Source organism: Uloborus diversus, unplaced genomic scaffold (assembly GCF_026930045.1).
Source record: "Uloborus diversus isolate 005 unplaced genomic scaffold, Udiv.v.3.1 scaffold_889, whole genome shotgun sequence".
Taxonomy (NCBI): Eukaryota; Metazoa; Arthropoda; class Arachnida; order Araneae; family Uloboridae; genus Uloborus; species Uloborus diversus.
Window position 1 is genome coordinate 53,100 of NW_026559109.1, and position 17,432 is coordinate 70,531.

A 17,432-nucleotide genomic window follows, 5' to 3' on the forward strand; every position below is an offset into this window, starting at 1 on the left:
AGTGAAAAAAATTAAGATCTGATAAATTCTAAGTAATAGTGTGGAAAAGTTGCCTTTTGCAGAGATATTCGGTTATGCAAAAGGATTTTTTTGCTTAAACTACCTTCAAATTTTCTGTGAAAGTATTAACTAGTCTTACCTAACAAAGTTTTTTTTACTATGTCTCAGTTTATCTACAGTACATTTACACACCAAAATAATTATTAAAAAAGCAAAAAAAAATTTTAAGGAAATATATACTGAAGAACTGCATGTTTTTGAACATTATCCGGATTCTATATATTTGTCATGCGTGAGAATTGTTTAAATTATTGTTTACAGAGTCTAAACAACAACAATACAATCTCATAGTTCAATACTTTCAATGATAGAATAAACTGTTATGGCTATTTTTTTTTTCATCAAAAATGCAAAAAAAAAAAAAAAAAAAAAAAAAACAGATTGAAGGTGTCTCTCTTGGTGGAACAGACCAAGTGTTAACGTTGATTTCTTCACAGTTTGCTTTTTTTTATTGTCTTGAATTTGCTATTAGAAATGAAATGTTTCAATACAAATTTCACCAGCAATTTATCTTTTACAGTAGACTCTTGATTACCTTAAGGGATCAATATCGAACTAGTTTTGGCAAATCAAAATTTCCAAAAAACTCTTAAGGGTTATCCTTATGGTGGAGGTCCCAATAACTCCTATATTGGAGAGGAGATGTTTTTGAGCAAAAACTTTTAAAATATCATTTTTTAAGGTACTTAAATTTTCTGTTTATTCAATTAAAAAAAGACAACATTTTTTGCTTAAGAAATCACACCTGTTCTTAAGCAACAAATTTTTGTTCAATTCCCGTTTATATACAGTATAACGCGGATTTAATGATGGACGAGGGACTAGAAAAAATTATCGTTGAATCAAGTACAGTTGAATCTTGATAACTCGAATGTTCCATTATCTTGAAGTTTTCATCGGGTCCCAAACTCCTGATATTGTTGTGGACACTTCCCATAACTTGAACTACCAATAAATCGAACGTTTCAGTCGGTCCCTTGGGACTTCGAGTTATGAGTTAGATGCCTTCACCTATACACTTGTGCAGTCAAAATTCTTCTGAAAGTCAAAGTTTTTTTAAAGTATAAGTTGTAATTCCTTTTAAAGGGCTTACTTTTAGTTTTATTTTTTTGGGCAGGCTAATCAAGTATTTTGGGGAAAAAAGAGCTGCGTTGAAACAATTGCCAAACCTAGATCCTGTAATGTTTTGTAGAGTCTGTAACCAAATTTATAAAATTAATAAAAATGTTGAATTTTAATAATCATGAAACTAATTTTAAAATATTGTAACATGATAAGTGCTATTAGAAAATATTCAGTTTAATGATATAAAATACATAAATAAAATTTTAACAAAACTTTTCTTCTAATTATTGTTACTCTACAAACATCACTTTCACAACGTATAATTTCTTAACGAACACACTTTTTAATTAAAATTACTATCTGTATTAGTTGTCCCAAGCATCAATTTTGGCTTGAAATTAAGCCCAAGTCACTACTGAAGAAAAACTAAATGTAGAGTGTAACAATAAAAGTTGTATTTCGGATATTTTGAGCCCCGTTTCACAGGGTTGCCAAATTACTTCACAAAAATTGCAAAACTCTGCAGCTTCGCAAAAAAGTTATTTTGCTCCAAGTTTTCCCGGTTGAGTGTTTTCAGCATGACATATTGTTTTACACTTCTATACTAGTGCTTAAAATGATGGTCAAAGCTCAAAAATAGTTTTAGATAAGTGGTTTTAATTTTATTACTGAATTTTATTCAAAATCCTGAGCTGCTCCACAGAATTTCAAAATGCTCCTCAAGGTTGGCAACCCTGCATTCATGTCTTTCAGAATGTGCTTTTTCAATATATATGTAAACAAATTATAACCATTTAACAAGATTTGTTATAGACGCCCCAATGTCAAAAATATCGTGAAATGCCCTGTTACTACAGGAAGATAACAATTCACAAACTTAAAAAGTCAAAAGAAAGATTTTTTCCTCGTAGGGGAGGGTGGCACCTTGGGACATGGCCCACCTTGGGACACCATAAATTTCAGCTTTAATTTTGTAAACAGAAATTAGTTTTCTTTGGACATCAAAGAGGACAGCAGGATCTACTTACTCTTCAGTGTACTTTGGAATTTCTCACATGAACAGTTAAAGACTGATCTAATTTTCTCTGTTTTCAGAGATTCAGAGCTACATTAATGGGTGGTTTCATTATTAAAATTTTCAAGTAGGAAATGAAATAATTTAAATCATTGCATGTGGGAATTAAAACATGTCCTTTCATAATAATTTAAAGGTTAAAAATTGTATTGTACTGATAAGTCTAACTTTTAAAAGGTTGAGACAGTCCCACCAGTGTACAGTACAGAAAAAGCCTATACCATTGTACTTTATGTATTTGATGGTTTTAAATGAACTAAAATTGAAAAAAGAGCAGCAAAAAATAAGTAGCTAATAAGATCTCAATTAGAGAGGCTGCTAAAAATATATAGATTGAGTCAGGCCCGTGTCCAGGATTTCATAAAGGGAGGGGTTGAAACTTTTTACCTTTGTAACTTACGTTTTCAAAGAAAAACTAACTATGCGTGTTGAATAGTTCATTTTAGTTCGATAACTAGGCTTTTTTTTTAATACGTTTTGTGTGTGTGTGTGTGTTTTTTTTTTTTTTTAATGAAATCTTATTTGTACAGTTGAACATTTTGTAAAAGCACACATATTTCTTTTATGCCACCTAATGCTAGTTTCTTTCTTTTTTTCCTTTTGTTTTTTCATCAAATAACATTTGAACCGGAATTTAATGAAAATAAAATTTTATTTTTAAAAAAAATGCTGTTTCGCATAGAAACATTTTTCTAATGTGTGAAACGACTAATTCATCCAACACTAAAGGCATACCATAAAAAAACCTAACAGTAAGCAAAGTAACCATTTTCCCTGCCCCTAATTTTTTTTTTGGGGGGGGGGGGGGCTACGTCATTGTCTAATATTCTTTTAAATAATTTTCCCCTGCATGCTTACAGCATTGCCGGACTCTTCAGCCATTTCTCCGTCGTTAATTTTTTCAAGAACTAAGAAGCGAAGGGGCTTGGGAATCCTACAATTGAGGAAAATACTAATTGTTAAACATGGGGAAATATTAAAGAGGGTGAATACTGTATCAGAGTTTAACTCTAAAATTAATTAAAGCTTAAAATACGTTTTGGAAAATCGTTTAATGATTCATTGATTTTTTTTTTCTTTCAATGGTAGGGGTTTAACCCCTAAAACCCTCCCCTTGGACACGGCTCTGGATTGAGTAAAAAAACTCTTAATCCCCTTGCAGTTGGCCATTTCCAGAATTGCATGTTAAATGGACAAGATATCTCATCAAGAACTGCAAGGTGGTTAAAACAGTACATAAGTAAATTTAAAATGAATATAGAACCTAACGAAATTTGTTAGGCTGTAAGTTTGTAAATAAACATTTTTTAATCAATTAGGATTGGAATTTTTTATTCATTCAAGATTTTTTGCTAGTGTCCCAAGGTATCCCACCTAGTGGGGCAGGCTGGGATGTTGAAATGACTTCTTAACTTTTATTATGAAAATTTAATTTGATGAAATAATGGAGTAAAATAAAATTTAATTGAAGCAAAAATGTCTAAATTACATGTTCAGCTAAGTTTGTTGAAAATTATTTGAAAATTAAATTTTTAAAAATCATTATTTAAAAAGTGTCCTAAGGTGCCTTATCTTCCCCTACCCTATATAATCATATTACTAAACACAAAGCAGAGCAAAATATTTTTAAAACATATAATAGAAATAAAATATGGAGATGATGGATACAAATTGAATTAATTTGGGAAACAAGGATTCAGAGTTATGAAGTTTGAACATTAACATTTTAAAAAACATTAGTCATTCGATAATAAGAAAAAAATTACAATATTTCCTTTTCTGGGTAAAAAAAAAGTAAAAACTGTATAAACATACTTGTCTTGATTATTGCAAACATGCTACAAAACTGAAAGCTCTGTATCAACAAGTGTCTTTAGGCCAGCCTGTTCAACTCACATTGTAGAAATTTTTAATCCAGACAGATTTTTAGAACTCTCTAAGTGGCATTACTTGTTTTTTTTTTTTTAAATAATAGAGCAAAATAAAAAAACTCGCACATGATGAAGCTTCATATTACAATCTTTAAGAAATGCACAAACATTAACATACCTACTATCTATCTAATACTCCAGACAGCAATGATATTAACAAACTAATTGTTATTAATGAAACCAAAAGGATTTGTGGAATGTTTCGTAGTTGGATTTCGATTAGCATTGATTTCACATTGTAAATGTGAAAGCCAAAAATGCAGGCAGATCGCAGGTAGTCGTAGTAAAAATTTACGCTATGCAATTTACTCAATGCATATCCAACCGCTGGACACTGGGCAACTGACAGCTGACGTTATAGATAGATAGTAATCTTTCAGGCTATTTTGTTGCGTCAAGCATGAGCGCCCTTTTGAAGAATGGAATGTGTATAGAAGGAAACGCATTGCAAATGTACTGTATATGTCGGAGGTAGTGGGTTTGATTCCTACCGGTGCCCTGGGTGTTATTTCCTTTTCTTGTATATGTCCGAAAGGATTTTCTCGACATTTTCTCGAGGAACGTTATGAACAACAAATTTTCCTCTTCCCACAGCCCTCTTAACGATGCGCAAAACATTCAGAAATCTCTCTCTGCGCTGGCTATCGTATGCAGCTAAAGACTAGATAGCATGCCCAACTCTCATTGGTCCAAAGTAAAGTCATATGCCTGGAGAGAAATGCGTGATTACATAGAGACGCTTTTCATTGACTACATACCGTCCTTCGGATTTTGCAGGGTCGATATGGACAGAAATATCTCTCCGTACGATTTTACCCATAGACTAGTAATAAGAGTAGACCGAGCTACGGCAACCCTTTTGCTGCTCATAAACCAAACCATGTGACTGGTGGATATCCTAGCAACAGCGGGCGTTAATCGTAGCAGACGATCAACGCCAGCGCGAAATAAAATAAATAGAATTTATGGAACACGGAAGAATGATCTTTTATGGAGTCCGATTTGTAAATTTGTTATTCTAATTTGTAAATATTTTGTTAATATAGTGAGTTTTTCGTTTAGATAGTATTGTGCATTTTCTTTAGTCAATTTCAATAACTCTCTAAGCAATAAAAGATGCAAGCGACCAAGAAGAATCAGCAAACGGTAAGATTTTTACCTACAGTTTCAATTTAAGATACCGATTAGTACATTTTTGCGTTAACGCAAAACGTTTACGCCATTTCGTACACGCCAACGCTGACAGCTCCAAATGAAATAAAAGTTACCGAAAACTGATCAAAAACTATTACTAATGTCAAAATAATGCATAACTAAAAGAAAAACAGTTCAATCTCTGCACCTGGAAGTTTTTTTTAATGAAAACAAATTGTCGTAAAATACATGTCGAGTGCCAAACTGTAGATAATGCTGCCATCTAGCAACCATGCTGCCAAAGTCTTCGCCAAGCCCTTCCACTAGTCACATGATACATCTATGAACCAATTTTCTTCATCAGCAAGAATGAGAAAGCTCGGTCTACTCTTATTATTAGTCTATGATTTTACCAGGCGATTTCTTCCTTGCGTTCGACGAACCTCATCGGTTACCGCAGCGGTCACCATTCTAACCAGTTGATTTGTTGAGTGCAGAACGTGATCATTAGCTGTCATGTGATTAACTAACCAGTCGCTACCGGTCGTGCTCGTCGAACGTATATGTAAAAGAAGAATCAACAGCTTTGTACTATTAAATGAGTAAAAATATGACAACGTGTATGCATGTAAAAAAAAATCTTTAAAGAGTTAAAAAAACTCTGCAAATAGCTGTTTCGAGGTAAAAACTTGTCCGTCGTCGCACTTGTGTACCATCGTTCTTTTATGCCCTGATGGAGGAGAGTTTTTTTAGAACCTCGAAACAGCTGTTTGTAGAGTTTTTTTTATGCGCGTTGTCATATTTTTAATCATGTCTTCTGTGTTTCACTTTTGAAAGTCAAATTCGCCTAGTCCTCTGACTTTCCCCTGATTTTTTGACGAGAAAATAAATTTGCTAAGAGTTCCAGGTTTTCCTTCACGTATACATAAAGAAATGTTAATTTTTAAACAAATTTAAAGGAGCTTAAATTAACACGTTTTGTTGTACCTAGTTGTTGCTCAAAGTGTAACATGTCATGAAGCTAGTCAAAAAAAATAAATAATCGTTTTCGGTAGAAAAAATTCATGTGTTTTTTCAAAAGAATATTTGCAAAAGAAAAAAATACTGATAGCTCAAAAATTGAAGAACATTTTTTTCATTTCTCGCAGGCTGATAGCGAAACACAGCGTTTGCATACTAACTTCTTTCATAAATACAAGCTTTTCTGTAACACCAAGGCTGCACTTGATACGTGTTTCTATCAGGCTCAGTCATTTCAATAAAAGTTGTAGTGTGAAATCAATCAATCAAACAAAAAATCTGGTCAGACTTCAGCGGCATCTGTTGAATTTTTTGGTAACTTTTAGCTGTATAAAAATCAGATTATTTTATTTTTAAAGCGAGGATTCAAATTTGAGTTATAAAGTGTTCAAGTTAATTTTAAGGTGGAGTTTTTCCTCCTCAAGAAAAGTGTTTGAAAACATATTTTAGGCAAAAAGTAAATAAATATGAAATTTTGCTTTCAAAAAAAAAAAAAAGTTTCAAAACAAAAATCCCACGAACATCAGCTGAGAAAGATGTTTATCTCCTACTAATTACATCATGTAAAATTACTTTAAAGAAAAAGAAAATGATAATTTATTCCAATTTTAGCAGTGAAGCATTTTCAAAATTATTACATTAATTTAACTTTAAAGCTTCAATAAAAATAAAAAGTAGTTAATATTGATAATTTCTTATTTATTATTTATTCATTAAATAACTATTTCAAACAAACTCAAAAAGAAGTTTGCTATTTGGAAATGCATGTTAATAAAATGTTTCAGTCATGCCATTTTTCTCTTTCGTTTCTTTCTTTCTTTCTTTTTTTTTTTCGAATTTAGTTTTTTTGCTTTTAATTAATAAAAGAACTCATTCTAAAATTTTGTTCTGAATGAAATTATGCGTAATATAAAATCAAACATCACATCTTATGCACGAAGCCATTCAAATGCTTAAGCATTATGAAGAAATTTAATTAAAAAAAATCTCATTCTGGAAAAATTAGCCGAAGAATTAACGTGAAAACATTTGGTGCGTTTTGGAAATTTTTGCCAAACCAGTCAAACGTTACCGAAAACAATGCGGCTGAAGTGTAAAATTAAGTGTTTACTTTTCAAGCAAGACAAGTTATTCGACGAAAATCGTTAAATTGAAAAAAAAAAAAAAAAAAAATCTGCGAAGTAAATACATTAATTTATTAAAAACCAATAAAAGTTTCATCAAAATGCTTGTAGAGCAAACAATGGCGGTAGCAATTTTAGCAATATAAATTTTTTTTTTTTCGCCAATTTGGCATGTTCCACGTCGTGATAATTCCCTTCAAAGTTTAATGTGAATACTAAAAGGCAAGAAATGTAATCTTGGTGATTATTTTTCATTTTATTTGTTGTCGCCGTGTTTGATCTTTTGCTTTCAATAAAATGAAGCATTTATTGTTGTCTAATATAGTTTTTTACCGGATTATTTCACCTTTTATGGAAACTTTATTGTCGTTTTGTGGCTTGTTCATTTATTGGAGGGATTATTTTAACTTTCAATAAATATATATGTAATAAAACTTTAGATGCTTTTTGATTACCTAATTTATTTATTTGGTGAAATCGTACATTATTTTATCTTTTTTGTGGATTTTTAATTAAAACAAAGTAAAATTATTTACCACATAAAAACGAGCGTTTAAATAATATGAAAAGTCTCTTTAAAATATTGCGCCAAATCAATTTTAAGTTATCCATTATCATGCAAAATAATCAGCTGAATAAATAAATCGAGTCATAAATTAAAAATTGATAGGCTCTGTAAAATTGTACAATAAGTGACGTACCTCGAACGAAAAAATATCGTAAGAGAAAATGTATTGCGTTCCTTTCCAGGGGCGGACTGGCCACGTGTGAGATGTGGAAAATTCCACATGGGCCGTCCTTAACTCGGGCCGTTTTCTGTACATTCAATGTGTACGTGCCGTTTTTCTCAATTTTATTTAAAAAAAAAGTTTTCAGCTAGGCCGGCCGTTCTTGTGTCGAGGGCTGCAGCCAGAACAGCTCTTTTTTGGGTGGGGGGGGGGCGGAGGGAGAGGAGAACGGCCGCTCCTTTTCCAACGGTCACTCTCGGGACGTTACTCTGTTCTTGCCTAACTATTACCGTATCTTGTTACGTAGGGGACAATGTCTTTGTTGGGTGGTCTTTAGGGTTGGACCATCTCCCGAAACAGGTTGTGGGGGGATGAAATTGGTGACGTAGCTCCGGAAGCACTCGCGGAGCACTTTAAGACGATTTCAATAGGAAATGGCATTGCTTCGCTCCTATTTTTGGACATAAAAGCATAATTCGAAAAAAAAAAAAAAAAAAAATTAAGTCTTCGTGTCTTAATTTACCTTCTTTGATGCTAGTTTCTCACCCATATTTTACGAGAATTGTTTTGAATTCGAATAAAATGGAAGAACAAAACTTGATCATGAGTGATTTCAAACAATAATTATTATAAAACTAAACCAAGTTTGACTACAACTTAAAATAATTTTATTAGAAGAAAATGGTAATCTATTTGAGTCATTAAATTCGTAAACTGCTACAAAAAACCTTTTCCTGATTTGGAAGAGAAAGTACTGTTATTCATTTACTTTAAAGTTTATCTTCAAAAAATTGTAGAAGAGACAAAGAATCATCATTAATATTAATAATATAATAAATTAATATTAATTCTAAGAAGTAAAAAACGAATTTTTCAATGAATAATGATTGAATTTAATAATATATAGCAACTATATTAGTTCAAAATAGTTATATATTTACATTTATAAAATATATACAACAGCATAGAGGGAAAAATACAAATACTCAGAAACTGATTACCACATGGTAATACTTCATTTATACGTCTTTTATGAAAGTAATTAAATATCTCATGAAGCATTTTTAAAGCAATTACTGTTATTACAAGCAGATATTTCCCAAGTACTGTTACTCGTGTATAATGGAAAGATTTTGTAACTACTATGTTGATTCAAAATGCAAATAGCTGTGTACATAAATGACTACAATAAATACATATATTAAAATATTATTTTTGCAGAATATTAAAATAACTGTAGAGGAATAAGTACGGAATATCAGAAGCTGGTTGGTACATAACGTTTCTTTAATAAACCCTCAAAAAAAATTATCCTATGAAATATTTTTAAGATCAAACCTTTACTTTAAACTGATATTTCCAAGAACTATTGGCTATGACTTTTCAAATGGATACCACTGATGAACATTCAAAGTATGATCAACTATGTAATTCCTGATGTTTATGATTCAAATAAATGAAATAAGCTATAATAAATACATATACTGAAATAATTGCATTTGTAGAATATATGCGCAACTCTAGATGGAAAAATATGCGTTATACGAAATTGAACATCAAAGAGATGCACCGCCAACCCTTTCATGTTTTCGACTTGATGCTCAATTGAAGAAATTTCGAACCTATGTTAAGCAATTTTTGTTAAATATTTTGCTTCTTGTGTACAGGTAAGTATGTTTCATAAGAAGATTTTAAACTCGAAAAAAAAATAAAGAATAACCACTCAGGTACACAACTATAAAACGGAAATAATTTTGAAGCGATACGAATTAATACGAATTGAAATGAAAAGATGCACAAGTCATCAAATATATGCATATTTTTTTTATTAATTTCCAATTAATTTACATTCTTAAATAATTTCTATCAATAAACATTATTGATTATGAAATAACAAAAAAGTGCATAACATTTCAAATTCATAGGTATTTTTTTAAAAAACCACTCTGAAATCCATAACTATTCAGGGGCGGACAGGATTCCCCAAGATAGAACCAACCTTGACTTCCAAAGGTTTCAAAAAAAAAAAAAAAAACCTCGAAAGTCCACAGGTTTAAGGGGGGGACACCCCTAAAGCGTACAGGTTTTAGTCCGTAAAAAATTAAGTAAAATAAAATAAATAAACCGAAGGTACACAGGTTCAAGGGATGAAAGAAAAACTGAGTTTAAGTTTGAGGAAGAAAGGGGAAAAAAAAAGAGGCTCAGGATTGAAGGGGTGCAAAAAATAAAAAAAAAAGAATGAATGAAAAAAAAACGAAGTCACACAAATTTGAGATTGCAAAAAAGAAAATAATAATAACCAAGGTACACTGAGGGCGCATCGGCCGGCGGGCCCGTCCGCCCCTATCACTGTCTGACCCCTTTTTTTCCAATATACCAAAACCTATGTTGCAGCTGCTCTTAATTTTCGTCATTAGTTATTTTATTTTTGCTTCTGTGTTTTAAAATCATTATAAACTACACCCCCCCCCCTCACCGAACGAAAAAGGGAAAAAAAATATAGGAAGGAATACTAAGAATTAAAGAATTTATTTCAAAGCACTGGGATAGTTTTTGAAAAATAATTTAAATAAAGTATAAAAAATTCTGTTTCTTGGAAATGTCATGCCCAGGGCACGGGCAAGGGGAGCCCGTGCGATAAACAGTGCGAGCAGAAAAATTAAAATTGAAGATGCAAACCAGTATTGAGCTATGGAAATACGCAAATCAGTGCTTCCAGGATGACGTCAGACACGGCCGTTTCTCCCCTCCTTTAGCCACGAGCGGCGAAACTGAAACATCAAAGACACGGTCCCACCGAAGCGAAGCCTTCAGGGTCCATGGGCAGTTTCCTTGAATTCTGGTAAGCAGTTTTATTGGGGGTGGGGATCTTTTTTTGTGGCCATCTGAGACGATCTGATCCGAGACTGTCTGGGAAAAGATTACATTGAATCTTTTTCAAATGAAATAAGAGAAAGGCGCCATCCTAAGAATAGAATGAATAGGAGCAAAACGTTTGCTAAAAAGCTTTTTTTTTTTTCCTTTTCATCCTTCGTTTTTTTTTCTTCTGTTTCCCAGCACTTTGCAATAGATAGATCCACGACTTTCTCAACCAATTAGATAATTTTGAGAACTCCACAATTTTGTCTCCGAGGAAAAAAACGAGTCATTTGTTATACACCGTGTTGACTGCTCAATGGGATTGCATGTGTTTTAAATTCAAGGGTGACAAGAATTTTTTTAGGTAAGTTTAATATTTTAAATCATCATGTGTTTTTTAATTTTTTTTTTGTCATCAGCACTTTAAATAATAAGAACTTGAACTGTCAGTTATAATTATAACAAATTGACGGTGTTACACAAAAATGGGTCAACCCACCAAGCAGTACTTTTGAGTAAATTGAGTTCTAAACTGATCTTCATAGGTGGCATATTAATAGAAATTGTCTTTGTATCCCCGTAGTGTATCAGTTTATCTGCCAAGCTATGTGAATAACTCATTATTTTTTTGAAAATTTTTGTTGGATAACTCATTTTTGTATAACACCGTCCAATTCATCTATTTTCGTTTAGCAAAGATAAAATTTATAAAAGAACAAACAGTATAAATATTTAAAACAGTGATTTCCAACATTTTTTTATCCGTCGCCCCCTTACCTTTTTCCTTGAAAAAAGCAAATTTTAGAGGAACGTAAAATCGATATTAGGTATTTTTTGCGTACAGTGAAACCTGTGTAAGTTGACCACTCGCGGTGCAGTACTTTGGTGGTCAACTTATAAAGGGCAGTAATGATTTTTTGAAATATTTTTTGCCATTTCTCGCACCGTGTATTCATTTTTCGAGGAATTCACCCTTATTACTCTTTCTGTTCAACTAACTTTCATTGTTTAACATTATTGAAAGTGAAACCATAATTAAAAATACTATTCAAATAGTTTTATTATTTTTTCCTTGTTTTAAACTATATTAGACGCCGTAGTTTTAGAAATTCCATATGTGCCAGCTAATTTTCTCTGGCTTTCTCCTTTTTGAATTCATTTTAATATTTCATACTTCTTATTAATTTCAAATTCAAAACTTTCTTTTTGAAGCCTTTTTATGTAACACTAACAGCCCAAACAGCAACAAGCTCGACTCTCTCAGTTCATAAAGGCAAAATTAAAATATCCTATATCTTAATCCCTTACACTCGAAATAAGCCAGAAGGGCTCTTTAGCAAGCCCATATCTGCGTACCCGCAGTGCGCGGGGGGGGGGGGGGCTCACTTCCTCTAGGGGGCTGACGGCCCTAGAAATTGAAGGAAAAAAACTAGCATTGAGACTTATTAACTTTACAAATAGACACTGGGCCACTAGGGAGATGCCCTACCCATTTTGTTGCAGAGGGCCCAAAATGTACAGATCCGGGCCTTAGCGCAATTCCAGAATTGCCACAACCTATTGCAACTGAAAGAAAACACTTTGTACTTTTCTACTGACACCTATTTTTATTGAACAAAGTACAAAAAACTATCTCAAATAGAACAACAAATGAAAACAAGTTGGGAGAATAAAGAGCAGCATAAGCTTTATGCTGCTGTTTAGTTAGTAAATTGCTAGTCCGTCATCAAAGCATTAAAAACATTCTTAGAAAGCTATCAAATAATTATACAATAATAATAAATTAATGAATAATAAAATAAAATAATTTACTGAAGAAAGTTTAAAAAAAACAAAGTGGGTTTTTTTTACAATGCTCCAAACCAAATTTGGCGTACATTAGTAGTCAAGATAGACAGGTGGTCAAGTTACAGAAGTTTTCCTTCATTATATAAGATAGGACTAATTCCGTTCCTGACAAAAGAGGTCAACATAGACAGGTGGTCAACTTACAAGGGTGGTCAACTCTACAGGTTTTACTGTACTTAATTTTAATTTAAAGCCTAAATACTGTACCAATTTTATCCAATTATTGTTACACACATTTTTTATGTCTTTTTTTCAAGAGTAATTAATTTTTGAAGGGAGATAATAAACTAAGATTATTAATATACTTCTCAAAGACAGCAGAACATTTTTCTCTCTCCCCCCCCCCCCTTTTTTGGTATGAAATTTAGGATTTGGAAGAATAATAAACTTGTGCAGTTTAAACTTGAAGAAAAAAAAAAAGAGAGAGAAAGAGAAGGGTTTGTTCCGGTATCCAGAACCTGCCCTGAGTACAATTCGTATGCTTGTCCAAGATATGAGGATGTTCATGGCCCTCCTGAACTTAATTCATTTCTTTTTTACACTCATGATTTTTTGTTTAACCCTTTCTCAAGAAAATTTAGAAGCTCTCATGTTGATGTCTTTAGAGAAGGACATTTTAAATCAAATAGATTCAGAGGATACCATTGATGCTGTTGCTCAACAAAGTAGACTTTTTTTTGTAAGAAAGATTAATGTTGTAGAAATGTGTTTTTTTCTCGCGATTTCTTTTATTTTTATCTTTAGTACCAAGTAGTCTTTAACGGATATTCATAATCTATTACTTTTAAGGAAAAAATAAGTTACATGCTTTGAAAGAAATTTTTTGATAAAATTAAAAAGGAATGTTGAAAAATTTAAGTAATTATTATGTTTTAAATACTGTAAAATTTTGTTTCCCTACCTTTTAAAGGGATACACTGAGTTATAGAAGAAAAAAAAATTAGGTTGTTTAACCATATTTTAAGTATTTAATAATATTTCATCAAATAATCTTTATTTTTGAAGTTTTTTTTTTCCTGTTAACTGATTTGTAATACTTGTTTATAGATTTTTCTTTCTTAGCTAGATTGATAAGTGTAATTTCTTTAAGTGTTTTTGCCCATTTTAATCATAAATAATGTATCTATTTTTACTTATATTTTTAATGTTACAATCTTAAAAGCAAATCTAAAATTTCCGAATCTAAAATGCAGTATTCCCAGAAACTATTAGTTTTTAATTTATTAGTAGCACTACCATATTGCAACTAGTACGAAAAGTACAGTTTAAAAAATCTTATCATCATATACTTTTCAATTTTAATGTTATTATTCAGTGTCAAATTGATAAATGCAATGTTGAAATTCGTTAAATAGCATACTTTCAAATTTCGGATAAAATTTTTCCGGATAAAATGATAAGATTTAGCACTAATTTGAAATTTACAAAGTTATTATTAGATTTTTCAGTTTGACGAAATTAGGGCCTTGTATGAAAACATTTTCACTGATTCTTGAAGAGTAATATTAATTTTGTCATTTTTAGTTTATTACTCTTGAGTAACTTTTTTCAAATATTATTTCGTTTTCATTAATTTCGTTTAATTTATGTCATTAAAAAGGTTTAAGTCGGACCATTTCTGTGTTGTGCTTTCTTTTGTTACTCGATTATTATTTATTTTCAGCAAGCATGTAAACTCGTACAATAGAAGTATAAATTGTTATATTTTTGGTTTAAGCGGTTGAGTTTCACTTTGTTGAACATCTTCGTAGGTTAAACTCTAGTTGAACATATTTACTTACGAAAAAGAATACGCACATCTTATTGCTTTTCGCAATACATTTCTTCGTTTTCACTTTAAATCTTGGAAGCTGATAAATAAATTGTTCTTACTTGAAAACGTTGTGTCAGTGGAATATTATTATTAAAGGCAAGTTAATATGTGGCATAGGCCACACATATACCATAAAGCACAAGCACTGCCAGAACTTGCTTTCTGTGGAGAGGGGAGGGGAGTTTGGTCATAACCATCTTTACATGCATATAAACTACCGTATTAAAATTATTGGCAATATAAATCTACGTTAAAACCAAGGGCCTTGGGAGGAGACCGCAATCCCCCCACCCCAAGTGTATATCCCATGATTTTCGCTTTAGTTCTTAGAACCTGACAAATAAATTTCACTCACTAGATAACATTTTGAGAGATACCTTTGAAAATCAGTTTTCTCACTGAGACAAATGGCGACTTTTTCGGACGAAATTCTTTTTTTTTTTTTTTTTGTAGATTAATTCGGGCTTATCCGATATTTCCGATCAGTTCTCACTGTCTCATGATCTGTGATGTGTTCATTCTGAACGGATATATTACGTTTGGTTTACATGAAAATTTTCATTAGTTTGAATACGTACAATACAATTTTAAGAAAAGACTTTAAAAAAAAAAGAATTTTTTTTCTGAAGGGTAAATAGTACCGCTCATGGCCATATGAGGCAGTGAGAAGCAAGGGATGCAAGAGGAAAATTTGAAAATTTGGAGATAACCAGTACAAATGGTAGGTGGACCCCTCCTCTGTCTTGGGGCAAGAGATAGTACCAGCAGCCCTGGTAGGTGCCGCTGTACAGCATGATTTAGAAAAAAATTCAATGAACGCCTACCTAGGATGTAATCTTTATACGAATTTTACTCAAAACTTGAAAATGTCTGCTTACACCCCTTTGCTTCTCACTGCCTCAAATGTATTACGTTTTGTTTTAAATAAGATTTTTATTCACTTTTACATAAACGAAATACTCTTAAATGCGGCTTTTCAAAGAAGCCACACAGTTTTCACAGTGGTTTTTTTATTGCGTAGAGCAATTTAAGCTTGCAAATATTTTTGAGAAAGTTAGATCCTTGAAATATCATCTGTATATTATGGGCGTTTGCTGTATGCTTAGTTTAAATAAATCTGCCCACTAGTTTGCTTGAAATGAAAAGTTAAAATAAGGATTTCTGAAAAAAAAAAAAAATCTAGGTATTTCAGCGGGGGGAGAGAGGTGAGGGCTGCTGGAGGAACCCTTTTTTTTTTTTTTTTAACACACTAGAAACTTTTTAGGTTTGGAAAACTACAGCCAAACGTTTTTGGATGGGGCCGGCATGAATTTTTTTTTTCCACATTAAAAGTTTAGAGCCAGTCCGCCCCTGTTCCTTTCTATACTTTTTTTTTTTTATTATTTATTCAGAGGAAGAGTAATCTTTAAACCCTTTACAAAATTTACTCGCATTAAATGTCTCCAAAATTTTGTCGTAATCCTGGAAAACGTTAATAGTATTTATTCACTTTCATTTAGTAAGGCGTGATGGGCTTTAGGGATGAATTCGTGCATTTTGCAAGTAGCGAACACAAAGGCTCCTAGCGAACACCAATGAGAAATAATTGAATCCTGAGTTGAGACCAGCTTTTACTGAAAAAGGAACTCATTTTCCTTGAAAAGCAGAACTGATACTGCGTTACGACATCAATTCACCCTGTTCTACGCATCAGTTCACCATATCAATGAAATTTTACTTTAAAGATTGAAACAACATCCCTTTTTACTGCAGTAAGCAAAGATTCCTCCGGTTATGCTACAGCCTCCCTGACTACAGCGCTCTCTTGCGGGCAAGTTGGCGCCTTTGATCTTTTGGGAAATGACTGAGCCTGATAAGACGCGTATCGAGTGAAGCCCTGGTAACACACTAAAAATAGATATGAAATCCCTGATGGTGTATTTATAACATGATAATTATGGAATAGATACTGTAGAGAGAAGAAAGAACACAAACTCTACAAACTTCATATCGAGGAAGGAAAAATTTACCACCAGTATTTTTTCAGACAAATTGTAATACAAAAGTGGAAAATTATATCTCCCAAATAAGATCATACTTCATAGGATCATTTCTATAGTATGATTAGCGAGTTCGCTCACCGAACTTCGCAGAAAACCCAACCACGATGATGTGAAATGGGGTTTCTATCTGAGCGTGAAGCTGGTGGTGGCAGTGCTGAACTGTCACCCCATTGATGATCGCGCCTTCTGCCTTAATGGCGGTTGGAGGGTAGAAACTCGTTCTGAGTGGTTTTTATTGGGAAGAGTAGAAAAAAAAAAGGGATCTGAGTGCTTGAGATGCTTAAGAACCTGGTATGCCCAGATCGAATTAATAGTTGTACAGTTTCGTCATTTAACAAATGTGGTGTGCTGGAAGCGAAGTCCTACAATATCACAGCGGCCGAACCATACGTACTCAAGTTCTTACAAGAAACAGCGTAATTTTTTTTTTCTACACACAGTTTTTCGCTTATTATCGAAAATTTAATACATTTTCGTTTAAACTGAATGTTGTTTGTCCTAGTTGTTCCGGATAAAATTAAGTACTAAAGTTCTTACACGAAACAGTGTAATTTTTTTTTTCTACACACAGTTTTTCGCTTATTATCGAAAATTAGATACATTTTCGTTTATATTGAATTTTGTTTGTCCTAGTTGTTCGGGATAAAATTTATGGCAAGAAAGAGCATTGAATTTAGATTTTTAATCAATACGTTTTCCCAAAATTTTGAATTGTGACAGTTTCCTTGCCGGA

At 32.3% G+C, this 17,432-nt stretch overlaps 1 non-coding gene across 1 annotated transcript; it reads left to right on the forward strand.

The window, feature by feature from the left end:
- The first annotated feature begins 16,724 nt into the window (after positions 1 to 16,724).
- LOC129233996 (small nucleolar RNA U3) lies at positions 16,725 to 16,929 on the forward strand. Its single transcript, XR_008581513.1, has one exon. It is a non-coding gene; the product is annotated as a small nucleolar RNA U3 (small nucleolar RNA).
- The last annotated feature ends 503 nt before the right edge of the window (positions 16,930 to 17,432 follow it).